Source organism: Chlorocebus sabaeus, chromosome 11 (assembly GCF_047675955.1).
Source record: "Chlorocebus sabaeus isolate Y175 chromosome 11, mChlSab1.0.hap1, whole genome shotgun sequence".
In the NCBI taxonomy this organism is placed as follows: Eukaryota; Metazoa; Chordata; class Mammalia; order Primates; family Cercopithecidae; genus Chlorocebus; species Chlorocebus sabaeus.
Window position 1 is genome coordinate 127817737 of NC_132914.1, and position 27822 is coordinate 127845558.

The following is a 27822-nucleotide window of genomic DNA, read 5'->3' on the forward strand; positions in this document are numbered from 1 at the left end:
GTCTGGCCAGTATGGCAAAACCTCATCTCTATTAAAAAATATTAAAAAAAGAAAAATGTATACAGCGCTAACTTGTGCCAGGCATATGACAAACATTAACCCATTAACCCTCATAATAATCAGAGGAATCCTAAAGTAGGCACCCACATTGTTCACATTTTGCAGAAGACGACACGGGCACTCTGCTGCCCATCTCTCTCGACACCTAACCTACCTTAACCATTTCAGCTCTGAGGGCCCAAAGGGACATTCAGCATCATAGGTGGGGCTGGCTGTGCTCCAGACACACCCTTTGGAGTTAGGAGGATGTGTCCTTCAATGCCCTCCTTCCATCTGGGCGAGGTTTCTCGCATTTCTAAGGACAGTTTGGATGGTGTGCACATGTCCCAGAAACGGGGTCACCTGTGGTGTGATAGCGCTGGGGGCTGCTTCCCCAGGGACTCCTGTAAGCATGGGATGGCTCTCACCTTGTGTGCCAGTGGCAGGGTTGCCATTGACTTCTTTTGCTTGACTTTTTCAGTAACAAACGTGTACTTTGATCATTGTCTGATGTGTAAGTAACAGTCATTAAAGAACTGAACAAACAGATGTAGATGGTCGCATGACAGAAGAATTCGCCAATGATGGTTCTGTTGCACCATATTGTAATCAACAACGTTAAGAACGTGTTTCCATTTTTAATGGGATTTGGTGTTCTTTTAGCACAAACAGAGAAGTGTTATTTTGGCAGCTCAAAAATTGAATTATTACAATGATATGTTTTAGCTATGAGAACTGTAGAATTCACCCTTCAAGTGGTCTATCAGGAGTAATTTAAACACTCCCTTCTGGAAAAGGAGAAGAACATACTTCTCATTTATAGAGATGAGGTTTTCAGTTGCGGCAGTATTCAGTAAAGCAACACAATTTCCACTTGTCTATCTCGTAATTTTAAAACCAAAACTGGCACCATATTTCATATTCAAAATATATCAAGAAACAGTACTAATAAAAAGACAAGCAAAAGATAAACTCAAGTGGCAAATGAGCACACGAAAACATGGCCATCACTAGCCATCCAGGATACGCAGATTTAAACAATGAATTCCCATCAGATGTGCACATTTTACCAATCTGACCATACCCAGTGTTGGCAAGGCAGGGAAGCATGCTCACCTGTACAGAGCTGGCAGGATCATCAGTCAGTTGGCCCAGCTGCTGGAAGCACTGGGAAGTCTCTGTTGAAATAGAAGTGAGCACATTCCATAACCCTACTAACTTCAACGGACTCACACATGTACTCAAAAGGCAGGTGTAAGCACCTGCATCCTGGAAGAGTGGAAAAAACCCAATAGAGAAATGGAAAAGGAAAATTCGTCAGCCCCAATGCATCTCAAAACACAATGCAGATCCAAAATAGAAGATGCAGAATCATGTGCCCAGTATTATATTTATGAAGAAAATTTACATAAAATCATGTTTTTATGGAGACTGACAGATGGGTAAGTACAGGCATAAGTTACACTTGCAGTCACGAGCTGATGAACAATGTTTCCATCAAGGAGGGACACATACGCCATGGTGGTGCCATAACAATGGTGGTGCCATAAGATTAAGATTGGGAGAGAGGTGAAAGCTCCCTGTAGCCCTACAGCCTGGTGACTTCACAGCCAAGGTAACATCGTAGCACAGTGCATGACTCATGTGTGTGGTGACACTGCTGTAAACAAACCCACTGCACCGCCTGTCCTAGAAAAGCCTGGCACACATGATCCTGCACAGTTCATCATACTTGATAGGTGACAATAAGCAACTATGTTACTGGTTTAGACATTTCACTATGCTATACTTTTCTCATTAGAGTGTACTCCTACTTATAAAATAATAACTGTAAAACAGTCTCAGGCAGGTCTTCCAGAAAGTATCCAGAAGAAGACCTTGTCACCCTAGGAGATGGCAGCTCCATGCGCTTTGCCCCTGGAGACCTTCCAGTGGGACAGGACGTGCAGGCACAAGACAGTGATGTGATGATCCTGACACTGGGTAGCCCTAGGCTCATGTGTGCATTTGTGTCTTCGTTTTAAAACATTTTAAAAGTGTTAAATGTTAAAATGCTTTAAAATAGAGAAAAATCTTATAGAATAAGGATATAAAGAAAAGGATTTTTGTGCAGCTGTGCAATGTCTATGTTTCAAGACAAGCGTTATTACAAGAGTCAGAAAAAAATCACAGTAAGCTAAGGTTGATTATTGAAGAAAGAAAAACAATTTTTTAAAATTGGCTTTGGCTACTCAGAGCAACCTGAGTGTTCAGTGTCCATAAAGCCTACAGTCGTGCACAGGAACATCCTACGCCTTCACGTTCACTCACCACCCATCTCACTCACTCACTCACCAAAGCAACCTCAGGCCTGCAAGCTCCATTCATGGTGAGTGGCCTATACAGATGCCTCTTTTCTTATCTTTTTTTTTTTTTTTTTTTTTTTTTTTTTTTTGAGATGGAGTCTCACTCTGTTGCCCAGGCTGGAGTGCAGTGGCACGATCTCGGCTCACTGCAAGCTCCACCTCCCCGGTTCACGCCATTCTCCTGCCTCAGCCTCCTGAGTAGCTGGGACTACAGGCACCCACCACCATGCCTGGCTAATTTTTTTTTTGTATTTTTAGTAGAGATGGTCTCAATCTCCTGACCTTGTGATCCGCCCGACTTGGCCTCCCAAAGTGCTGGGATTACAGGTGTGAGCCACCGCGCCCGGCCTCTTTTTCTTATCTTTTATACTGCATGTTACTGTGCCTTTTCTGCAAGGTTTAGATATGTTCAGATATATGCATATTTACCATTATGTTACTGTTGCCTACAATGTCCAGTACAGTCACATCCTGCACAGGTGTGTAACCCAGGAGCAATGGGCTCCACCACACAGCCTTGGGGTGCAGTAGACTCCCCAGGTAGGTTTGTGCAAGTGCACTGCAGGGTTCACACGACGAGATCACCAGCACGCCTTTCTCAGAACTCATCCCCATTGTTCAGGACACAGGACTGTGAAAGTATCCTTTAAAACCTGGGAAGATACAGACTATCCTAATAATATAATGGATGCTTCTGGGAGTGGAGGGTGAGTAGGTGTTGCAGTAGATTCTATAAATCAAAGAACTGAACTTTACTTGTAATGCCTGATTTATTTTTAAAGGTGGTCTGGTCTCTTCAATAAATCAATCACACGGGGAAACCGTGTTTCCAACTAAAAGAGACTAAAAAGACGTGGCTGCCAACATCATACACGAGGCGTGGCTGGATCTGGGTTCAATCAAAATAACAAGGTATTAACAATGTTCTGGGGATAACTAAAAATTTTGAATATGGGCTGAATACCATATGCTATTGGGGAATTACTGTTAATTTTTAGGTATGATAATGGTATTGTGGTTACGCAGAAAATAATTTTATTTTTAATGATGCATGATAAAGTATTTAGTAATAAAGTGACAATATCTACAACTTTGAAATAATACAGTGAAAAAATAGATGATGATAGACAGGCAGACAGCAAATATGACAACTTGGTGAGATGATTGTGTCTGCGCACTGTGTGGGGGTTCATTGTGCTATTCTTGCCATTTCAAGGTATGCTTTAAATTTTTCGTAAGTAAAAGCTAAAAATGGGCCAGGCACAGTGGCTCACACCTGTAATCCCAGCACTTTGGGAGGCTGAGGTAGGTGGATCATTTGAGGTCAGGAGTTCGAAACCAGCCTGACCTACATGGTAAAACCCCATCTCTACTGAAAATACAAAAAAAAAAAAAAAAAAATTAGCCAGGTGTGGTGGCTACCTGTAGGTGGGAACCTGTAGTCCCAGCTACCTGGGAGGCTAAGGCAGGAGAATTGCCTGAACCCAGGAGGCAGAGGTTGCAGTAAGCCGAGGCTGTGCCATTGCACTCCAGCCTGGGAGACAGAGTGAGACTCTATCTCAAAAAAAAAAAAAAAAAAAAAACTAAAAATGAAAGGTTAACATGTAACTTTTTGAAAGTGCGAAAAACAACTGGAAGTAAATATGGTAAAAAATTTTAAAAAAAGATTGGCCCTGCCTGAGAGTCTGTATGGTGGGAATTACACACAGGTGTTTTCTTGTCTGTATGTTTCTAAGAAAAAACATTCTCCCAAATTAAAAATCACAGTCAGAACATTGCATTCCTGGGATTGCCCCCTCTCACTATTATTCTACCACTAACTGCCTGGGCTAGGCCATAAAAAAGGAAGCACAGGGTTTGCAGAGAGGCACAAGCAGGATGTGTGGGAAGGGAGTCGTATGTCTACGCAGCTCCCCAGTTCCACCCAAGGAGGCAGCTCTTTAGGTGGCTGTCACTGCACCAGCAGTGCAGAGGCGGGCACAAGTGCAGGTTGAAGAGGCGGAAGCTGAGCCAACATCTTCCAAAAGGTATTCCGTGGAGCGTCTCTTGGGATTCACCATTTATAGCAAAACTCATAGTGGCTTCCATCCAAACCTCATCTGAAAGTCTGCACTTCGTGAGCTGTAAACCGCTGGAGCAAGCGGTAGAGACCATGAACTGGAGACACTCTCCAGCCTCCTCCTCACCTTCTAAATATGACCTGTGCGAGGAATTCTGCCCTGGGCTGGAGCCTGGCTTTCACTGGAAGTCAAAAATAAAGCAAAATGTCTCGAGGCTGCAACAGTCCAAGTCACCACAACAAGCAGTTCCAATTCTTTTTTAAGATGAAGTCTCCCGCCCAGGCTGGAGCCCAGTAGCGTGATCGCAGCTCATTGCAACCTCCGCCTCCGGGGTCAAGCAATTCTCCTGCCTCAGCCTCCCAAGTAGCTGGGATTACAGGCACCTGCCACCACACCCGGCGAGTTTTTGTATTTTTACTAGAGACGGGTTTCACCATCTCAGCCAGGCTGGTCTCAAACTCCTGACCTCGTGATCTACCCTCCTCGGCCTCCTAAAGTGCTGGGATTACAGGTGTGAGCCATCGCCCGGCCCAGTTCAAATTCTTCAAACACAGCTTGCCCTACCAGTGAGCCTGAGGTGTAGAAAGTGTTCCTTCTTCACGTTTAATTTCTGTAAATAGTCCCAGCTGAAATCCTGTAATGAGCCTGGGCAGAGCACTCACTCTACCACAGACCTGGTCATCTGAAACATTCCCGTTAAGTGTTTGCTGACGTTTCCTCTGGGGGAGAAAGGGCCCTACCCATGACCGCATCTGCTCACATCACAATTTAACAGGCTGATTAAGATGATATTCAATAGATGGTACCTCCATTTGGTAGATTTCCTTGAATTCACCACACAGTTCCCCGGCTAATCGTGGCTACTTGTGCACCTGTGGGTTTCGCTCACAGGGTTTCTGCCACGTCTCCACACCCAGGACCGTGTTTCCACACACTCGGTGGGAACACACTTCTTATTCATGGTGCTTTGATCATCTCCTGGGAGTTTCTCAGGGACAGGCATGAAAACACCGCCTCCTTAAGTCATCCTCACCGGCGACCGTTTCTCCACCCTCAGCCCGAGAGCGAGTCAGACACAAATCCAACTCCCCAGCAAGGAGGAGCCCGCATTGGTCAGAAACTGCTCAGAGCGCTCAGTAAGGGGAGCCCTGGAAAACTGCTCATTTCACCAGGTTCAAGTTCCATCTCCTTTTTTCCCCACTTTTCTCTCCACGCTGACCAAGCAGAAGCGTCCATTTTTATAGCCGCTTAGGTTCTGTGTTGGGTGCAAGCATCAGAAACAAAGGCCATGACTCCACCAAAAGGGGAGCTCCCAGAAGGATGTGGGAATGCGCCGGGGGCAGAGGCTTGGAGGGCCAGGTGCAGAAGGTAGGGGTTCCCCTGCAAAAGGACCTGGCAGAAGTTCCTGTCCCCCAACCTGGGAAACTTTCCACTGAAGTAAATATGCTCAAAAAGTTGATTTTTTTTGTCCTTGATTCACTCAAAAGATTCAGCATCCTAGGACAGCGCTTCCCATCCGTCAACCTTCCACGTCTGACCCCCCCCCGCCCCTGCCTGGGAACCAGGGCAGGAAAAGGAAGAATATCCAGTGGAAAGAGCTGCTAGAAAATGCTTTGGTTTCTATTGTGAATGGGCAAGTTCTCTGAGCTCACAGCTGAATCAAACAACACACAACAGGACAATGGGAAACCAAGACACTCTCAGGAATAGAGGATGCTGGGCAGGAAGGCCGATGACACACACCAGCTGGGTGTGGTGGCGGGTGCCTGTGATCCCAGCTACTTGGGAGGCTGAAGCAGGAGAATCACTTGAACCTGGGAGGCGGAGGCTGCAGTGAGCCAAGATCGTACCACTGCACTCCAGCCTGGGCGACAGAGCGAGACTCTGTTAAAAAAAAAAAAAAAACACAACTCAGTCTCCTTAAGAGACAACCCTCGTTGGCCTTTTCCGTTCTTCCCGCCTGGGATGCAGGCACGATGCCAGAAGGTGCAACAGCCACCACAGGACCCCAACGACAGCAGAGAGGGAGGGAGGCAGGGTCCTTTCAGACCTCATGCCACCCCTGCAATGGTGGCCTCTGACTTTCTGCATGAGAAAAGCCAGGTCAGTCTCTGCAGGGCAGTGTTAGCAGGTTCTATTGTTACTTGCAGCTGAACGCTGTCCTACCTGACGCAACAGGCTGGCCTACACTTTATGTTTTACAGCACTTCAGACTTGGTAACACAGTTGCACGTATACTATGTGATTGGAGGAGAAGAAATCAATGCCATTGCTCCCATTCCTTAAAGAGCACAATAAAGAAACAGAAGTTACTTACAGCCAAGAACTAACGCGAGTTGGGGCAGCACCCCCAGGAATCAGCAAAAACCAAGTGATTAATTATCAACATGGTACCCAACCTCCCTTATCCTCAGAAGATGTTCAGTGAGCAATGTAAACAAACCGACAACATTTCCTATGCTCTAACAACACAACACTTCTCACACGTTAGATATGGAAAAACTGAGGCACAGTACCAGCGAGCACTGGGGTGTAAGGAAAAAGGAACAGGCCGCTCCATACAGAACCAGTGGGAATGTTGAATCTTGGAGTCTTTCTGAGAAGCAATCTCTCAGAGGTGTAATTAAAAAGCATAGACACAGATTCTGACCCAGAGATTCCCAGAAATAGATTCCATAGAATGAAAAACACAAGAACATGTGCATGAAGATCTTTAGCATAGCGCTGACGAGGCAAAGGAAAAAGGGGAAATCTTGCCGGTCTGCATAGGGACATCTTTTCATGGTGGTCAAATAAAATTGTGGTGTATCCGTGCCACAGGTTACAATGAAGCAATGCAAAATCACAAGTTAGAATTCTATGTGTTGACATGAAAAACGTTCATGACGCACTTTTGAGTAAAACAAGTTATCGAATACCTGTATACAAAAATATATATGTATATAAGATACATATATAAAAATATGTATATATGATACATGTATTTTATATGTACTTTATAAAGCGTTTTATACAATATTTATATACATATTTTTGATAACTTGTGTGTCCAGTCCTCTTCAGATGTGTAGGTATGAAATGGGACAGCTTGGACAGCTCCCTGCTTGGCAGGAAACGTGCAGACGCTGAGTGTGTATTTATGTGTGTATGTGCATAAATACACATGTATATTTCATATACATATATACAGATGTGCATATGTGTATATATGTGTATTATGTATATATACATATGTATGTATATTATGCATATATAATTATATCGACATAATTATGCATATATGTATAATTATGCATATATTATACTGTATATATTCTATACAATGTAATGTGTATATTACAATAGTACAATATATAATATACAATATTATATATTATATATTACATACATATATGTACATATGTGCATATAATTACATATAATGTATATGATATACATACATACAAACATATATAGATTTTTTTTTTGAGATGGAGTCTCACTCTGTCACCCAGGCTGGAGTGCAGTGGCACGATCTCGGCTCACTGCAACCTCCACCTCCCGGGTTCAAGCAATTCTCCCATCTCAGCCTCCGGAATATGAGATTACAGGCGCCTGCCACCACACCTGGCTAATTTTTGTGTTTTTAGTAGAGATGGGTTTTCGCCATGTTGGCCAGGCTGGTTTCAAACTCCTGGCCTCAAGTGATCCGCCTGCCGCAGCCTCCCCAAAGTGCTGGGATTACAGGTGTGAGCCACTGGGCCTAGTCTATATTCTCATTTTAATAAACCAACAACCCCCCGCCAAGGCCTAGCTGTGGGGATACAGGTGTTTGTCTTTGACTATAGACAGGGAGAAAGGGGTGGAGGCACATGCACTGCTTACCTGGGCTATGGAATGTGATACTGTATAAGAATTGGGAGAGGAGAATTAAGAAAACCAATGCCCACTAAGTTTAAACAGCACCATTTTTCATGAACAGTGACAGGTATTTTCCTGTGGTGCTGGGCACAGGTTTCAAACCTCTGCCATCATGCTTGGAAGCCCCCCCCAAGCCCACCCAGACAAGCTATGTGGAAAGGTCCCTGTACGCCCCTTAGGTGCCTCCCTGACCCTCCTGCTCCGGGAGGGGACGTGATCTGGACAACAGTGTTTGCTTTCTCACCTCTGGCAGGCACCAGTCTCCCCGCCTGGGAGGAGTGACGCAATTGGATGCCCACCCCCCCAGCCTTTTGCATTCTTAAACCTGCATGCTGGGCTCTGTGTCCAAGAGCCAGGATGTCTCATCTTACAGATCACAACGTTCCGCCTGCACGTTTCCCACCAGACGAATGGGGAGCTATTCACGGTGTCCCCTTTCATCCCTAGACATCTGAAGAAGATGACTAGACACATGCCACGTTCTGTCTCTGGTTTCCCGCTCTCCTCTCCTTTCTCACCCCATCTGTTCTCCCCCATGTCTCTTTCTCTTCCTCCCCTGTCTTGCTCCCTTCTCCTCTTCTCTCCTTATTTCTGCCTCCCCTATTTCTCTCTCTCCCTTTCATCTTCTCTGACTGTTGCCATTTTCAGCAGGGCTCCTAGCTCGGGTCAGTGCAGAATCACCTGAGCCACTACCACAGTTGCGAATCCCTTCCTGAGGGCTTGCCGATTTCTCCTCAAACCTTCTACAAGGCAGGATTATATTTAAACCCATTTAAGACCTAAGGAAGCTGAGGCGTAGAAAAAGCTGCCCAACCCATCAGCCATGTCTACTGAGTGCCCATATGTGCAGGACACCATCCCAGGAGACAATGAATGAGATAGAGGTTAAGGCACCTTCCCAATCCCACACCTTCCCAGCTCATCAAGGCAGAGCCCAGGGCTGGCAGGAAGACGTGAATGTCCCGAGATGGGTCAGTACAGTGTTCTGGAGTCTCTCCCAGTGACAGGAGAGCTCCTTTTACATCTCCATATGGCAGCCGGGAAAGAGCTTGGCGGGGCACAAGCAGGACCATAGGAAGAAGTCAGAGGGTGACTTTGGTTTCCAGCACAGAGGTCTGGAGCGCTCTGCCAGAGGCCTGAGCAGAAAGGAAAGATTTTCGGGGACTGCTTGTGTGGGCTGTGGATCCCCGCAACATGGCCTTGGCGTCAGCTGCTGACCTGAAGTTGGGGTGCAGGGGCCCCCCTCCTCTGCAGAGCCCCCCATGTTCCACTGATGAGAGGTTCCACCCCATCTCTCATTTTTCCAGGACCCCCAGCCTTACACCTCATGTTCTGAGAGCTTCCCGCGGGCCAGGCCTGGTGCTGAGACCCTACCAGTCTCTTCTGTGTTTCGTCGTCACCAACAGCCCCCGCCACCCCACCCCCGGCCCAAGTTAGTGCCGCCGCCCCACCCCCGGCCCGGGTTAGTGCCGCCGCCCCACCCCCCGCCCGAGTTAGTGCCGCCACCTCCATCCAGCACACAAGGACGCAAAGGCTTAAACTAGAGCCCAGGCCCACACCCTGCAGCTGGAGCTGCTGGACCAGGCTTGGGACCCAGGTCTGTCCTCACGCAAATGGTGTCATCCCTGCCCTCTTGACTCTCACTGACATTTCCTTTCCCTCCTCGCTGGAAGGAGTGAGTCACCATCTCCCTTCACCAGACTCCATTTTTTACCTAGCACACATTGCCCTGGGGCACCAACAGAGTTCAATCAATGCTCTGGCCCCACGGGCCAGCTCCAGCTCCAGGCAGAAATGACAAGTAGGTGTCGCCTGACACTGGCTTTAGTTACTGCTAGAGGCTGCTTAGCGGGAGGTATCGAGAAGGGCTTGGGGGAGGCCTTTCCTTTAGCAAAGGTGGGCTGCTGCTTGTTTCAGCTGAGGCTTCAGAAAGTAACAGACAGGGCCTTGGACGGAGTGTCTCTGACCTGACGCTAAGCAGCCCAGCACTTCGGTCCTCAAAGGTCCGCAGATGCACCCCCATTGTGAACTCACAGAACGCACATAAATTAGATTATTTTGGTAGAACAGGAATCGCTCAGTTGTCTGGGCTACTTGGAGATATTGTCCAATCATTGGAAAACGTTGCATCAGTTGATTTTCAGATTTCCAGGTCTCTTTATTCCTAGAAAAATCTAACTTGGCTGGGTGTGGTGGCTCATGCCTGTAACCCCAGCACCTTGGGAGGCTGAGGTGGGAGGATCACTTGAGCCCAGGAGTTTGAGACCAGCCTGGGCAACATAGCAAAACCTCATCTTTACACACACACACACACACACAAATTTTTAAAAATGTAAAAAAGGAGAAAAAGAAAGAAAGTCTAACTCTCAGAAGAGTCACGGATCCCCAAAGCAATTTAGCAAATGAAGAGTTAATGATGTTCTCCAGTCCCCTAGATAGCAGTTGGCTTGCCCGTAACTGTGCGTCAATGCCAGGCCTAATATGAATGTATTATCTAAATAATCATTCGTACCGCATGTGATCAGCACTCAATGCCTTCCTCTCATCACGTTCACTCCTGGTTTGATCAAGTCAACACAAAAAGCTCTTCCCAGAGAACATCAGATTAGAAGGTTAAACGTGTTAATTATCCTTTTTTAAAGACAATGTACAGCACTGGATATCTCGTAGGATCTTCATCTCGTTCCACGGCCTGGTCCAAGGAGCCCCACAGTGGGATCCTCCTGGCCCCCTCCTCTTGGTAAAGACAAAAAGATCAGGTTCCCTTCAGTCTGAGGTTTCTTGCCCTCCCTGAAACGTCCCAGTGTTCCGCAGGTGGGGAGGGATGAGGTTCGCCACATCCAGGGGCTACTGTGGCCGCCTCTTTGCCTAGTGCTGTGGGCGCCCAGGAGCTCTGCGGCTCTTCCTGCTCACAGCCACACCTGAACAAGCATCCTGATGGCAGGTGGGAGGCTCCTCAGGAAGCGATTCAGGCAACACGGCTTCCTTAAAAGTGCCTAGACGGAAACATCTTTATAGCTTTGTAATGTAAATGATCTTAAAGTCAAAATTTCAACAACATAAAGCAATGTAAATGGGAGACTGTGCATGAAAAGGATGGAGAAGAGATTTTAGCTGCACGCAGTTATACAAGGATCTGGCTAATAGTGCAAGCCTCAGCCCACCTAGAAAGAAAAGAGGAAAGAACGGATGGAGGGAGGAAGGGGAGGATGAATATTTGGACCTCTACCCAGACTTTCATCACAAACGGGTCTTTATCTAAAAGCCAAAAGTCAGTTAACAGCTTTATTGCTGATGGACTTTCTATGTTAAACACACACACACCCCTTACTTTGTGGCAAGCAACCTTCAAATTATGGCACCAAATAGGCAAAATTGAAGAAGTATGTTTTCCCATTATATTAGTATTCATTAATCCACTTCTTCCTTCAATTATCCAATTATTTATTCAACAAACTTCTGCGCTATTTTCAGAGCAGCTTTCCAGGTACTGGGAATACTAAGCGAGCAAAGGTGAAATCCCTTCCTCAATGAAGTCCACATTACGGCAGGTCATACAGACCACAAACGCACACGATTTCAGGCAGTGGAGGGGGCTATGCAACACCGTCACTGCTTTACAAAACAAACCTCTAGGGCTCAGTCAGAGCTTTCATTCCCTCACCTCTTCCAGGACTGAAATCATTATGCTCTTTACTGATCATGTTATTATTGATTTTTTTACTCCTTGGGAAACTGGCCCTTCAAATTCAAAGATATCTAAAACTTTCCAGTGTCCAGAGTGGAGATGATACATGCGAGTTACCCATGCTAAATCAGGTAGCGATTTTGGAAAGCCCCAGTTCTGTAGTAAGGGGTCTGGGAGATGTTCACACAAAACAGGAAATGCACACGCATGTGTTATTCTTTCCATGGCGACTGATCAATGTGGATCTCTAATCTAGCCACAGCGTGTTGTCAAGGGGACCGCACAGACACCATGGCCCCAGGTTACTCTAGCTGTGCTCACGGTCCCTTATCAACCTTCTCTCCTAATCCGAAGCCCTATCGTTGCACCGGGGAGCTGGCTGCTCTCCGTGGATGTCTATCAGCGGCAAATGCTTCCGTTGCCTGGTTACTCTTGGAGACTGCACAGACTGTCAAAGCACCTAAAGGGTCAGTAACTGAATTGTGTCAGCAAAGAGGTGGCCCTGCAGACACATGCTGTCCTTGGTGCTCTGCACCAGGAAGACAGAGGGTCCACATGGAGCAGGTGTGCGGCGCTGCACTGAAATCTGCCCACGAATACGTGGTGTGCAGACTTGACTTTATGTAGAGAAAGAGGCTCCCAGAAACCCCTGCAGCAACGGGTCGGAAAGGGCCTCCGAGGCAGTGGCTCACTCTTCTGGCCAGAGCTTCCTGCTGAGGACAATCACGGTGCCTCATCCTCTCCAGCCAAGGGATGCGCCCAAGACTCAAGTGTTGCCAATTAAACAATCAGTCCCTTGAATTTAAATCGTGAGCAGAGGGACCAAGGACAAAAAAGAATCAGCGGCCAGAGCTTGTCCCTCCGTCCCCCTGTCCCCCTATCCCTCCATCCCCTTGTTCCCCCCGCCATCCCCCCAACCCTGGGTGGGGCATCCTGCAGCTCTCCTCCTCCCTGACACCTGCTCCCGATCCCTGATGCTTCGTTGGCCCTCTCCATTGGTCCTTCTAGCAAATCTCCTTCCCTTTTAGGTGGCCAGCACCAGATTCTGCTGCTTGCAACCAGAGACCTCACGTTAGTTTCCTCCAGCCACCGTGACAAAGTACGACAAGACAGGAGGCTTGAAGAACAGGCACGCACAGCCCCATAGTCCCAGGGGCCAGACGCCCAAGCTCGGGGTGTCAGCAGGGCTGGTTCCTCAGGCTGGCCGGCAGGCTCTGCCCAAGCCTCTCCCCGGCTTCTGTGGTGGCTGGCGTTCCTGGTATTCCGTGGCTCCTAGAAGCATCACCCCCATCCCTGCCAGTGTGCTCTGCATCCAAATCCCTGTCTGGAAGGACACCAGTCACAGTAGATTAAGACCTAATCTAATGACCTCGCTTTAAGCTGGTCAGCCCTATAAAGACCTCGTCTCCAAGTAAGATCACAGTTTGAGGGTCTGGGCCTCCAACATTCTTTTTGCAGGGAACACCATTCACCCAGTAACAGACCTACCTCTGTGCCCCACAGTCAGCCACCCCACCCGGCAGTGGGGAGCACCTGGGAATCTGCAGACCTAGACTCCAGGCCTGAGGCACCTGTGTGGCTTGAGCCCTGCGAGCCCTGTGAGCCGTCCTTGGCATGGTTATGTTAGCCGTGGGGAGGCGAGCAACCTGCCTTGAGATCTGGCTGAATGGGGAGGCCTGAAAACATGCACACACCTCTGTAAGCAGACAAAGTCACCCCTTAGTGAGGGTGGGTTCATTTTTTTTTTTACCAGCCCCTGGGAGCTGGTCATTCCCATTTGGAAAGTGACCTTAGGTGAGTTGGAAACTCTTGAGTCGCCAGCCTCTGGAGATGGGTCTTCCGAAAGGTGAGGGTTAGGGTGATGGACTCCAGGTGGATCCTCCCCATAAGAGAAAAGCAGGAGCCCACACCATGGTTGTACACCGCCCTACTGTCTTTTTGGGCCTAACAGTAGATATGATAATACAATGTGGTAACAGCACCAGGCCTGTGAACTCCAAGTGCATGACTAAGGAACTGATTAAAGACTGACACCAACACAGAGGAAAAGGATGGAGGTTCCCAAAAACATCGGCGGAGTTCCTGGATGCAGCCACTCCTGAAGCTAGAATCTCCTCTCTTCAATTTCACCAGTCAAGAACTCCCGTTTCTGCTGAGGCTACTTTGAGCTGGTTCCCCGTCATGTAAAATCTGAAGACCGCGACACACATAATAGAATACCACGGGGCAGGGCAAGCCCCAAGGCCTCTCTGAGCACACGGCTATGTCGGCAGCCTCATTTATCTGTCCTGCAGAACAAAAGGAGCAAGTAAACGACATCCCAGGGCCCGAGTTCACCAAGAGGCAGGAGTGAAATGGATGATACCGAGACCTGGGTACCACAGCTGGAAGTGTGACTATTTCCTTGCCATTTCCAAAGCTCTTGCCAGACACATTTGTACTCTCCCCTTTTACTGCCCTTGCAGGTAAACCTGGAGACATCGCTGAACGCAGCCCGGTACTGAGGCCAGCAGACCAGCATCACACACACTTCCCGACAGACCCAGGACAGCAGTAATGACTCATTTGACTGTAACTGGCACTGAGACTTCAATATAAACAGAGCCCATTCCATGTTGACTTGTCTACTTTAAAAAATAATAGCAGAACAAAATGAAACCAACTAAATGGAATTTAAAATACATAATTGCTTTAGTCATGAAGAGTAATGACATTAAGAGCCATTTTAACTAGACATTTCCGCACAAATAACATTAGGCCGAGACAGTCTTGGGGTCCTGACCAAAAGTGAGCCCTGAGAACTTGCAGGCCTGTTTGTTTCAGGTTGGGTCCTGGGTAACAGGCATGGCCTGTGGCTGGAGCAGCCGTGAAGCCCCCACAAGGCTGCATCAGAGGTTCCAGGGAACTGAGATTCCCCAGACATCACCAGCTTTGCCATCTCTGTGCCAACTACTGACTGACCCTCTTTCTTTAAATGAGCTTGTGTTTTACATACATAATTATACTGAAAAAGGAAACTATATATGACAAACACAAAACTGTTGGTTAATTCACTAGTTATTTTATATATAAATTCACTAGTTATTCGCTAATTGTACATATCATTCACTAGTATTTTATATATATTAATATATATTTGATAATAGAGACGGAGTCTCACTTTGTTGCCCAGGCTGGCCCCAAACTCCTGAACTCCAGTGATCCTCCCACCTCTGCCTCCCATGGGGCTGGAATTACAGAAATGAGCCAGTGCACCTGGCCTACTAGTTATATTTTTCCTAATAATTTTTTTCCAATAAATACATGACCATAGCTAGCTAGGATTTGTGGATTGTTTTTGTCTATTTTATTGCCTGTACAACACTCTTGGAAATATTGGGCTAGTTGGCAGACTCAAGCAATGCCTCCACTAGGCTGATAGTAACAAAATTCTCCACAAAAGGCACAGAAGACCAAATTTCTCTCTCTCTGACCCTGCTCAACGTTTAGATGTAATCTCTGTTCCCAGAGCTCATGGCATCAAGTAAACAATTCTTGCCTATCAAGCCCTGCAGGTAGGAAGAACATGACTTATCTAACAGGGAAAATGAAAGAACAGATGGCGTGGACGAAGGTCCGGGGACACTGGTGGGGCCATTTCCTTCTAGTATCAGTGGTTTCTTGTCTCAATAAATATTTGCCAAGCATCTGTAGTGCACAAAGTCAGGTTACTGGACTAGATACACACATACACAAATATATACAAAACTAAAGTCAACTGAATACTATTAAAGACTGAGGTAATTCCATACTGCATTATTGAATGTAAAAAGCATATTATGATGAACACATGGCACATAATCCCCTTTACCTTTTTCTACATGTTTCAACACTTATACAAATAGAAGCACTTTTATTTTAAGTTCTTGGATACATGTACAGAATGTGCAGGTTTGTTACACAGGTATACATGTGCCATGGTGGTTTGCAGCACCTATCAGCCTGTCATCTAGGTTTTAAGCCCCACATGCATTAGGTATTTACCCTAATGCTCTCCCTCCCCTTACCCCCACCCCCTGAAGTAGAAGCACATTTGCACAGATTCTAGAGTAATGTACACAGGTGGCATGGACAAATGTGTTCCCTGCAGTAGTGCTGATAATAATTAGACATGGTTAGGGGACAGTTAGTTCACTATTGTCATCTATGTGTGCATCTACATAGTGCACAATTGTTCATCAACAGCAGTAAGTGCCTTCAGCAGGCATCAGCCGCCTCCCATAACCTCTGAGCACTCAACTCCTTGCACACCAACCTGGTTACCACCAACACCTGCATTTCTGTGCCTGGGGGCTCAGTCTAGCTGAGACCCAAGCCTGGCCTACATGCAGGGCAAGCAAGACATGCTGGAGCCTCCATGCACCTGCAAGGCTGCCTCAGCCAAGTGAAGAGTACTGGTAGATCAATACCCCAGGTCCCTCATCCCTCAAGCAGATAATCCCACAGCGTACAATGCAAAATCTCCCAGAGGTTCCACAGCAGGACTGAGCCCCATCACCCACAGTGGCAACTGGCTGGATAACACACACTTATTGCCGACTTCCTGCCCTTCCCTGTCTCACTTCCATACTCCCCTCCCAAAATTTCACCGTCCCGTGAGTCACTTTTACTGGAATCCTTACCCTGGGCTTGCTCTGGGAGAGCCCAGGCTGAGACACTCAGGATAGCTACACTGCTGGGTGATACACAGCGATTTACAAGGCTGAGGTTGGGTGCCAATGTACTCATAGGAAATAACAGGCAAAGGTCTCTAAGAAATGTTCTGGAAATGGAAAATACAAATCTGCAGAAAAATATAGTTTTGTTTAAAGCACATACAAAATTCTAGGATAGAGTTTCACATATGTTTGGAAGGACCAAATTGATGACAGTGGTTAGCTTGGTAGGAGAGTCAAGATACATGAGATTTTACAAATTAAATATATAAATTTAGTATGTGAGTAATGAAAAAAGTTGCAGAACAGATTATGTGTGTACTTGGACATGCACACATAGAATTGTGTATCCACATCCACTTTTGTTGATGCACCTGCCTCTGTTTTACATCAAGATATTGCGTGTGTGTGTGTATGTTTGTGGATGCATGGGAAGAGGTCTGAATTCTGAAAAGAAACACCAGACTCTTAATAATGATCACCAATGGGAATTAGGAACGGGAAATATTTATCGGGGGACTTTAATGTTTTACTTTATACATCTCTGTGAGATGTGACTTTTTCGGTGAGCATCTGCTACCCTTCAAATCTGACAAGGTAAAATAATTTTGTTTTTTACTTTACTGTACTGATTTAATTCACTTTAACTAGGATTATATTTGGGTTTCTTTGAGACAGAGTCTTGCTCTGTTGCCCAGAATTGAGTGCAGTGGCGCTATCTCAGCTCACTGCAACCTCTGCCTCCCGAATTCAAGCAATTCTCCTGCCTCAGCCTCCCGAGTAGTTGGGATTACAGGTGCACGACTCCATGCCCAGCTAATTTTTGTGTTTTTAGTAGAGCCGGGGTTTCACCATGTTGGCCAGGCTGGTCTCAAGCTCCTGACCTCGTGATTCGCCCATCTTGGCCTCCCAAAGTCCTGAGATTACAGATGTGAGCCACCGCTCCAGTTGATGTATCTGGGTTTCTTAAATTGATACATAATAGATGGACATATTATTGAGGTACATGTGATATTTTGATACACCCATATAATGTGTGAAAGTCAAATCAGGGTAATTAGGATATCTATTACATTAAACATTAATCTTTTTATGCTAGGCATGTTCAAATTATTCTCTTGCAGCGATTTTGAAATGAGCATAACTTTAAAGCTGCTCACACATACTCAGCTCCTGTGAAAGTTGTTAACTTTTCCAACTTGGATCTGTGAATACACATCTTAATATGTTTTATTGACATAGAGGGGCGCTGAGACCTGTCTGGATGGAGGGAAACGACGGAGCTGTTGAGAATGGTCATTGTGGATTTAGACAGGAAATGCTGCCTTTGGAGAGATTAAAATGTAGCAGCCACTGAGGTGTGCTTCAGGCAGCTCTAACTTCCTCCAGACTGGAGCTACTCTCAGAGAGCCTCCTCTTCCAAGTCAAACGTGCAGCCCATCTCAGACTCACGAACTAGACCCACTCTTTCACACCGTCATGAGGACCTATTTTCTAATTGCCCTCCCTTCATGGGGAAATAATTCAAACATTCCATTCCCTTCTAGAGTGAGAACAAGAGCTAAATTTAAATGCAATAGCTTAATGATGCATCTGCAATTCCAAGCAGCCAACAATCTATCAAAAAAAGACCAGCTCATTCCAAATATAGGAAAGACTCATACACACATACATCACTCCACTCTAGCTTCCAGCCCCAGAATGACCAAAATTTAAAAATATCAAAAAAGTAATAAGCCCTCAAAATAATCTGCTTGTGATCCCTAGGAAAACAGATTGGCTTCTGCATCCCATAGGCCAAGTGTCATAAATGCACTGGAAAAAAATTACAATAACCCACAGCACTCAGTTGAAACACACTCTTTGAAAGTGTTCTTCATGATACTATTTGTCTTTTTAGGGCATACAGATAAAGATATTGTCTCATAAATTATATTCATTGAAGAAACTGATACCATTATGTTAATAATGAAAACAAAAGGGCTTTGAAATATTTTTCAGGAATCTGACCCACCTCCAATGAGGCTGCCTTTACTATTAAGTGATAATTAGTGGTTCTATTGTAATGAGAAACAAATGATTGCCGAGTGTATATCCTGCATTGGAAACAGTTAAGTTTCACATCAGACCTTCTCTGCCTTCTTCTATGGAAAATAAATGCATAAAATAGGAATCAGAGGACTGGGTGTGGATTTAGGTCTACCGAACACATACTGGCCAGATCCATTACCACCATTATCACGATGACTACAGCCAGCATCACCATCAGCTCCTCTGTTGCCACGACTACCGCCGGCATCATCACCATCTCCTCTGTTGCCACGACTACCACCACCAAAATCATCACCATCTCTTCCATCTCCATGACTACCACCAGCATCACCATCATGTCCTCCATCACCATGACTACTGACATCACCACCATCTCCTCCATCACCACAACTACCGCCGGCATCACCACCATCTCCTCCATCACCACAACTACCACCGGCATCACCACCATCTCCTCCATTGCCACAACTACCACCAGCATCAACACCATCTCCTCCATCACCACAACTACCACCAAAATCATCACCATCCTCCCTCACCATGACTGCCAAAATCATCGCCATCTCCTCCATCACAACTACCGCATCATCACATCTCCTCCATCACCATGACTACTGCCAGCATCACCACCATCTTCTCCATCACCATGACTACCACCAAAATCACCATCTCCTCCATCACAACTACCACATCATCACATCTCCTCTGTCACCACGACTACCACCAGCATCACCACCATCTTCTCCATCACCATGACTACCACCAAAATCATCACCATCTCCTCCGTCACGACTACCGCCAGTATCACCACCATCTGCTCCATCACTACAACTACCAAAATCATCACCATCTCCTCCATCACGACTACCACCAGCATCACCACCATCTATCTCCTCCATCACCATGACTACCACCAAAATCATCACCATCTCTACCACCACAACACCAACATCACCATCTCCTCGATCACCACATCTAGCACTAGCATCATCACCATCTCCTCCATCACCACAACTACTGCCAACATCATCACCATCTCCTCTGTCACCAGGACTACTGCCAGCATCATCACCATCTCCTCCACCACCACCATGCTTACTGGAATCTGAGACTCAGACTCATTTGCCAAGCCCGAGCAGGGGCACCAAAGGTCCAGCTGGTTCACCTTCTGCTGCACGATCAAATGCAGGTGGAACAGTCAGTGCCACCAGTGCCAAGCCGGCCATTTCAGGCTTGAAAATCTTTGATAACAGCAGCTGTTATTCTTACTACCCAAGATTGTCTCATGATTACACGGGGTGAACTATTGCCCTGAGTTCAGATCACACCTCTGCACAGGAAATCTCAAACCAAACATTTCACAAGGAATGAAGAAACCAGCCTAGAGTTCTCTCCTGAACACTGAAACTGACTGTCGAACTGTGGATTTTTCCCTGTATTTAGGTGTCAGTCAGGTAACTCAAACTCAAAACTGGGCTTCAGCGCAAACCTGGATATGAATCTCCCCACACTTCTACTGCTCTCTCAGTCTTTCTCATCTTAGGAAATGGTCTTCCCCTTCCGCCATGTGCCCCAGACCAAAAATATGAAGGCCATTCTTGTCACACCCCCTTACACTCCCTCTCAGCCCAGTCTATCACAATGGCTAGCAGGTCCTGCTGCCCAGATACATCCAGGACCTCTCCAATGACCCTCACATCCACTACCATCCTGGCGTAGGCCTGTAGGCCGCCCTTGCCAGTCATGTGGACTACATGGTCGCTGCCTAATCCTCTTTGCCCCCATGCTTACCTCTACCTCCGTTCAGAACTGGGAGTGATCTTATTAAAATAAAAATTGGATCATGTCACTCTCCACCTAAAATCAATCACTACTCTCTGGCCATTGTTCTTCAGACTTAGAATCAATACCCTAGCACAGCCAGCCCTACGGTCCTGAATGAACTGCCCTGTCCACCTGTCCCATCTGTGCTCCAGACACCCAGATTTTCAGGCATCAAGTTCTTTCTTGCCTCAGGGCCTTTGCACAGCTGTTCCCCATGATGTTCCTCTCTCTCTGAGGGTAAGGACCACATCTGCTCTGTTTACCACTCCTTCTTCTTAACTAGGGGACATACGCTTGGCACCCAATAAATATGCCTCAAATAAATCAGCACACTGTGAAAGAACAGACACAGCTCCTAACCGACACAGAGGAATACTGCTTCTGAGAAAAGAAAGGACGACTTACCACAAAGTTTCTTTGCTGAGTTCCTGGTCTCAGGACAGGAAGTGGGAAATTTCCCCAGGGGTCTCCCAAAGCTTGGGTCTGATCGAATGTGGCCTCAGCACCTGCAGGCTTCAGGTGTGGCGGGTCATTTCCAAGCTGCAGGAAGAAGCAGACACAATCTTCTGTCACCAAAGAATGACTCGCAAGTTTGTCTGTCTGCCTCCTTCACCTTCCTTGATGCCTAAGAGCCACGGAGAGGCAGGAATTCTGCTACCATTTTCCAGTTCAGAACGCTGAGGGCTGAGTGAAGGACAGATTTGAAACTGAACTCATGGTCCTCCCAGCCTGAGATTTTTCTTTCCCTGCAACCGAATTTCCTGGTATAGAACAATGCAATGATACAACACAGCCATAGACGGGAAGCTTTCACGACTCCTTGAGTAGACCGTCAAGTTCCTGAATTTGCCACGAGAAATGCACTTAGGGCTAATTATCCAGGTTAGACAGATGATAGCAAGGGACAGAATTGAGGGAACAGGTCAGTATCTGGGCATGCACTGAACATATCCTTAATTATCAAGACAAGACTGATATCCAGCCAATGACAGAAAGAGTTATTATAGGTCAAATTAATTAATAAAAATCAATATAAAAACCAACAAGCATGCTACACAGAGTAAACTCTTAAGGAATTCGCATCTTGGCCATCAAATATTAAAAACCAAAAAATCCTGTATATCAGTAGACCTTCGTGTTGACATACACAATCAAAATATCAGAAATTTCTTTACTTCTATTTTGTTAAAAAGAGTTATTGACCTGCTCAAAATCACAGAATAAGATGATAAATTGAATTAACTTAGGTTTTATTAAAAGGCTTGCTAGTATCCTGTGTCCATATGAACCAGCAGGAGTGAAAGGAAGGATAAAAAGCAAGTGAGGCTTTATCCTAGAACTTGGAGCTAAAAAACCATCTGTATGGCCAAAATTCAATTTATTTCAATTTAGCAAACATGTTCTGAGCGCCTGCAAAGTTCCTGAGAGCTGTTCGGCCCAAGCATGAGTAAGATCAAGGCCTTCCAGGACCCTCCGTCTCACGGGGAATACCAGAACAGGCATGCATAATGTTAGTTCAAGCTGGAATTTAGTAAGATTTAGAATTTTGTGCAAGGGATCTGTGAGGGAAAGACATCTAGGCAGGAGACTGAAGTTTATTTTCTAGAGATGTTTAATGAGGGAGCTCAGGACTCACATGCAGCAGGCAGAGGTCATAATAGCCAAGTGCTATTACATTGAAAACAAATTAGACAGTCCGCCTGTGGATACCACTCCCCAGATCCAATGCATTAAGCAGGTAGGTGGATGCTACCCCACACCACTCTCAACCTAGGCAGGAGACTGGAAATATTTTGGTAGAAAACTACAATCCAAGAGCAAAGACCGTGTTTGACATTAGGAGCTTCTACAACAAAATGTGTTCAGCTCCCTCGCAGCTAGCCTGGAGTGAGCTCACCACTGATTTCCCCCAACCTGTCAAGACTATGCTCCAAAAGCAGTCAACCAAGGGGTACAGCTTCATTTTTAAAACCTCTAACATGGAAGAGTAAAAGAACGTAACGATAAAACCCAGAAGACAGAGAGATCATCCAGGCGACCAAACAAGGAAAAAAAAAAAAAAAAAAAAGCAATAAGTTTAACAAGTATCTTCAGAAAGCATGTAAAAGTCAAGAACAAGATGCTAAAAAGGCCAATGAAGGACAAAAATAACTCCTGTGAATGCAAAAGATAGTTGCTGAAATAAAAATTTTAATGGCAGATTTGGATGATAAAAGAAATCTCCCAAAGTGCTAGAAAATATTAAAGAAAAAAAAGAGACTATCAATCCAGGAGGTCTAACTTTTACCAGTAAGGTTTCCAGAAAGAGAATAATAACAATCAGTTGACTGATTCCCAGCCAACTACAGAAAGAGTTATTATTGGTCAAGTTAATTAATAAAATTAATGTAAAAACCAACAAGCATACTACGCATAAACTCTTCAGGAATTCTCATCTGGGCCACCAAATATTTAAAAACAAAAAATTCCTATATATATCAGGAGAACTTCATGTTGACATAAACAACCAAAATATCAGAAATTCCTTTACTTCTGTTTTGTTAGAGTTTTTAAACTGCCCAGAATCACAATAAATTGAAAATTGTCAGAAAAACATAAGAACATGTTCTAGATTAAAGGATCTCATGAGTGCTCTGCAACATAGATGAGAACAGACCTAAGCAAAGAGTACCATGAGATTCAAGAAGGTGAGTGATAAAGAGAAGGCCCTAAATACTTCCCATAACCGTTAGAAAGAAGAGGTGGAATTTTAAAAAGGGAAAGAATGGGTTAGAGCATCAGACTTCTCAGCAGCAATCTTGGAAGCCAACAGAATGTCTTTAAAATTCTGATTGACTATTATTTCCAACTTAAGGTTCTATACCCAAACAAGCTGTCAGTCAAGTGTGAGGTTAGAGAAGAGAGATTACCATACATGCAAAGACTCATAAAATGTACCTCCACAGCGTGTTCTTTCTTAGGAAATGTCTGCTGCAGCAAAACAAGTGAAAAAAAAAAAGATAAAAGGTAAAGCCACGGAATCCAGGAAAAAACAAATCCTACCTTAAACGGGGATAGAGAATTCCAAGGTGACAGCTGAGCCTTAGCTCTCAAGAGCAATTGGTTTGAAAGAAGACAACAAAGAGCTTTAGAAATAAAGAATCTAGAGAAAAGAGACTCAAGAAAAGCTTTTGATATCAGAAAGAACTGGAGAAGAGTTTTTAATATGTGGATTGCAAATGGCACAATTGAAAATCAGGCTATTAATAACTTCAGGAAAACTAAAAAGCCATACAATGAAAGAAATGTAATCACAGTCACTAATTGGTGCCACCATTAACAACATATACACAATAGCAATGTAACAACTAAGTATTCACTTAAAGTAGAAATTTAACTATGTGTATAGATTGGGGGAGGAAAACTAAGATAACCAAATCTTCATTTACCACAGAGCTTCTCAACCTCAGCAGTGTGACATTTGGGGCAGAGAATTCTTCCTTGTGCAGGCTGTCCTGTGCACTATGGGGTGGTTAGCAGCATCCCTGCCAGTAGCAACCAGAGGCCAGTAGCACACACCTTTCCCTGAATCATGACAAACAGAAGTGTCTCCCAACACCAATCCTGAAAGGCAAAACTGCCCACTCAAAGCGCTTTGAGAACCACTTATTAATAGCAGAAAGTGCTATTAATATTTTTTACTTAGGAAAATTGGTAAGTCAAAAAAAAAGTCACAATATAGGCGATTTTTAGTATTATTTAAGAGCTTCAAGAAGAAACCACCAAAAGTATTGAAAGTGGGCTCGAGGGACTGGATATGGAAAGAAGACACAGCATGAGAATTTTTTCATATACCTTTATACACTTGATTTTTCTAATTATATGTGTGCACTTTCAAGTTAAAAAAACACTGTTGCAACACAAAAGAAAGCATGCTTGTGTCTAGTTTGGGAACTCACTGAAGTCTTTCTCTACAAATCTTTCTCAAAGGAAACCTTATACTATCACGTTAACTTATTTGATATGCCTGTGTCTTTTCTTTAAACTATATGAAAGAGCTATCACATAAAAACATTTCAAAAAATCTATACCTCTTCTAAAGTCTTCCGATGTAACACCACCCGTCCACCTGCTTCATTGTGGGACGATTTCAGCAAACAATAAAATGGAGATGTGTCTAACCATGATCAGATGGGCTGGATGCAAAGGAATCAAGCCAGAGACCTCCCGTGAGATCCCTGCGGGCAGAGGCACATCGTCATCATTGCTGACTACCTCCTTTTAATGCAAACCACCAAGTCCTTACCTCCACCAACACACATCCTATTCTTCTCCTCTAAGGAATCATGTTCTCTCAGAGAATAACATGAAAAAAATGAGATTACAGGAAGTCACAATAATCTGCAAGTGATGCACATTTTTTTTTCTAGTTCTATTAAAGAAGAAAAAATTTTAGGTGAGGCAATGATTCCTGGCTTCTCAATGCATTTAGTCAATGTCGGTGCCCTTGGCATATAAGAAGTAAATCCATCGCTTTCTCCTCTCATCTTCCTGGGCTCCAGTGATGTGCTTTTTCAACCACCCTGTTCTCTTTGCCCTGGGGCCCCTCCTGCCCTCAGCTCAGCCTGCTCAATCACTAAAGAGGCTAAGGGGCTCTAATATCTCACCAGGTTGACCGGAGAGCTTGCTAATGATTATACAGCATAAAAAACTACTCTGTATGGTTACATGTGAAATATGATAATTATTCATTCAAAAGTGGTCCAGCAAGATAAAGGATTTGTGGGGCTGTGCATAACCAGCCCTAACCAGCCCACGTGAAATTGAGTACAGAGCTCAAAGACCACTTTACACAAAGTTTTAATTAACAGAACCATTCAGGCAGAGAGGAAAACAAAAACAATGATTCATTGATGTACATTTTACCGCTGCCTTCGAATGCCAGGCAACAGAAAACACCGGCCACCTGCCCTGCCCCATAAACATGTTCATCATGGAGCACAGGATTATGCCTTCTGCCACGAGGGAGGAGCTCATTCTTACTATTTAATGTTAGGCACAGACGCAGTTCATTTCACCTGTTTACTACAAGGTCCTCGCTACATAGAACACATAAAAAAAGAACCCCCCAGGTCTTAAGCCAGAGTCAGCACCCTCACATTTTTGTTGTATATTTCAACTAACAGCGGACTTACATGAAATTAAAATGCTACAATTATATCCATTGTCTGATTATATTCATTCTCTAAAGAGTGTTCAACTTCGTCTCATCATTTGAGCTCAAAGAGTTGAAAATGCTGCACAAACATCGAAAAAAGAGGAGGAATTTCCACTTGAGATTTCCCCCTTACAACTTCGAATACATGCTGTTTCTAATGCCAGTTCTGTGATGCTTAAACTAGCAAAACCAAACTGTTTCCACCAGAACGGTGAATTCCTGAGGGAGGAAAGTTGGAGGGACAAATAACGGAATACCCAGCCCTTGCCTTTCCTCCTGAGCCCCATCTCATCCTGAGTGTCCTGCCCACAGCCTACCCAAATGGACCCTCGGGACCAAAGGTCTTTTTTAGCCTGATACAGGACCTGAGGACAGATTTGGAAAGGAATACCCCCAGGGTAGTAACAGTGATTTGAGCCACAATTAAGACCCAAAGGTTTAGAAACCAGGGGTTATCACAACCCCCGCCACCCTCCCATCCCCCGAGTCTGGAAACGCCTCTTCCCACCTCTCAGTCCAGAGAACAGCCCTTGCTCTACAGCCCACAGCCTAGAAAGAGATCAATTTCCCATCTGTGTCTAAGCTGTATCTCATTAACCCATCGGGCTCTTTCCCCAGCCCCAAAAGCAGGTACTTACAAGGCACCGGAGATCAGTGGTCTAGTGGACCAGACAGACTGGTCCAGGCGTCCCCGCCAGCCCCCCTTCCTGTCCCCGTGGACGCCAGCCTTTCTGAGCCTCGGATGTTTGTGCTCAGCACCCGGCTGGAAGGCTATTTACTTATTCATGGGCTGCCCGAGCCGGCCAGGAACTGCTTTGTGTCAGCTGAATAGGATGGTAATTCAATCTGCGAATGGGAGCCGCTGGCACACAGCGCGCCTGTCATAATGAGTCACGGGGGGGACAAGCGCCCGGTGTTCAGAGCCACTGGGAACCTGTCCTTCGACAATGAGCTGTGTCACAAGACACCACCTTCCCTTCCTCAGTCGCTCTCTTCCCCCCGAATCTCCCCACCCCAGATCAACTCTCCTGGAGATGCATGACACAGAATTACATATCCTTGGGAGCGGAGACGGGGAGGCGGGAAATGCCACCTGTTCTCTTGAGCTGTATACACGGAGAGAGGAGAGAGAATTGTTGGGAAGGAATCTGAAGCAAGAAACGTAGAGTGAGGAAGCGGGAGGAAAAGTTCACCTGCACCAGGAGTGCTCAGGTTTAATGTTTTCTACGCCCTACCTCACGAACTCCTCATCAAAGCCCTTGGAGCAAATGAACGATTAGCTTCAGGCAGGTTAACAACCACACCCAAAGTCTCTGACTGGGGGTCTTTGAGCCCTGGTCCATCTCACACCACAAGCCGTATGTTGCCTTTGGTCCAGCAGGTCACAGCATCCAATCCAGAGAAACCTCTCTTTAAAGATGACTTTTTTTTTTTAGACACGGTCTCACTGTCACCTGAGCTGAAGCATGATCTCAGCTCACCGCAGCCTCGACCTCCCAGCCTCAAGCTATTCTCCCACCTCAGCCTCCCAAGTAACTGAGGCTACCAGTGCTCGCCACCATGCCTGGCTAATTAAAAAAAAAAAAAAAAAAATTTTTTTAGAGAGATGGGATCTCACTGTGTTGCCCAGGCTGATCTCGAACACCTGAGCTCAAGTAATCCACCCACTTCAGCTTCCCAAAGTGCTGGGATTACAGGCCTGAGCCACCGCACCTGGCTGACTCTACCTGTAAACAAATCATTTTCTGTTTCTGATAACAACAGGGTCTCCAGGACATTAATTAAAATAACAGAATCCAGAGCACAAGAAAAAGTGAGCTGAGATTCAGAGATGAGAAGACCCCAGCCGGGTGACAGATCCCAGCTCCCCCTACCCCAGGGGGCCATGCAGGACGGAACCCATCCCCTCTCCTTTCTCGTCCTGGCTGCTGCTCATGCCTGTGTTCATTGTTTCTTGATAATTAAGGACATGCCTTCCATCAAATTGCTTTGTTCCAGCCTCAGGAAGCTCAGCAGTTCATTT

General features: G+C 45.5%; 1 protein-coding gene across 13 annotated transcripts in view; it reads right to left on the reverse strand.

Annotated features, from left to right (window-relative positions):
* RIMBP2 (RIMS binding protein 2) overlaps nt 1–27822 on the reverse strand; it is a 352529-nt gene that overhangs the window by 242559 nt on the left and 82148 nt on the right. For 6 of the 13 annotated variants that reach the window (XM_037987203.2, XM_037987193.2, XM_037987242.2 and 3 more), the window contains one exon: nt 21008–21142. The gene's annotated coding sequence lies outside the window, so the exon portion shown is untranslated. Of the gene's footprint in view, nt 1–21007; nt 21143–24672; nt 24820–26437; nt 26643–27822 lie in introns of those variants that run through there. The other 7 variants (XM_073021229.1, XM_073021230.1, XM_073021231.1 and 4 more) reach the window with 7 other exon arrangements.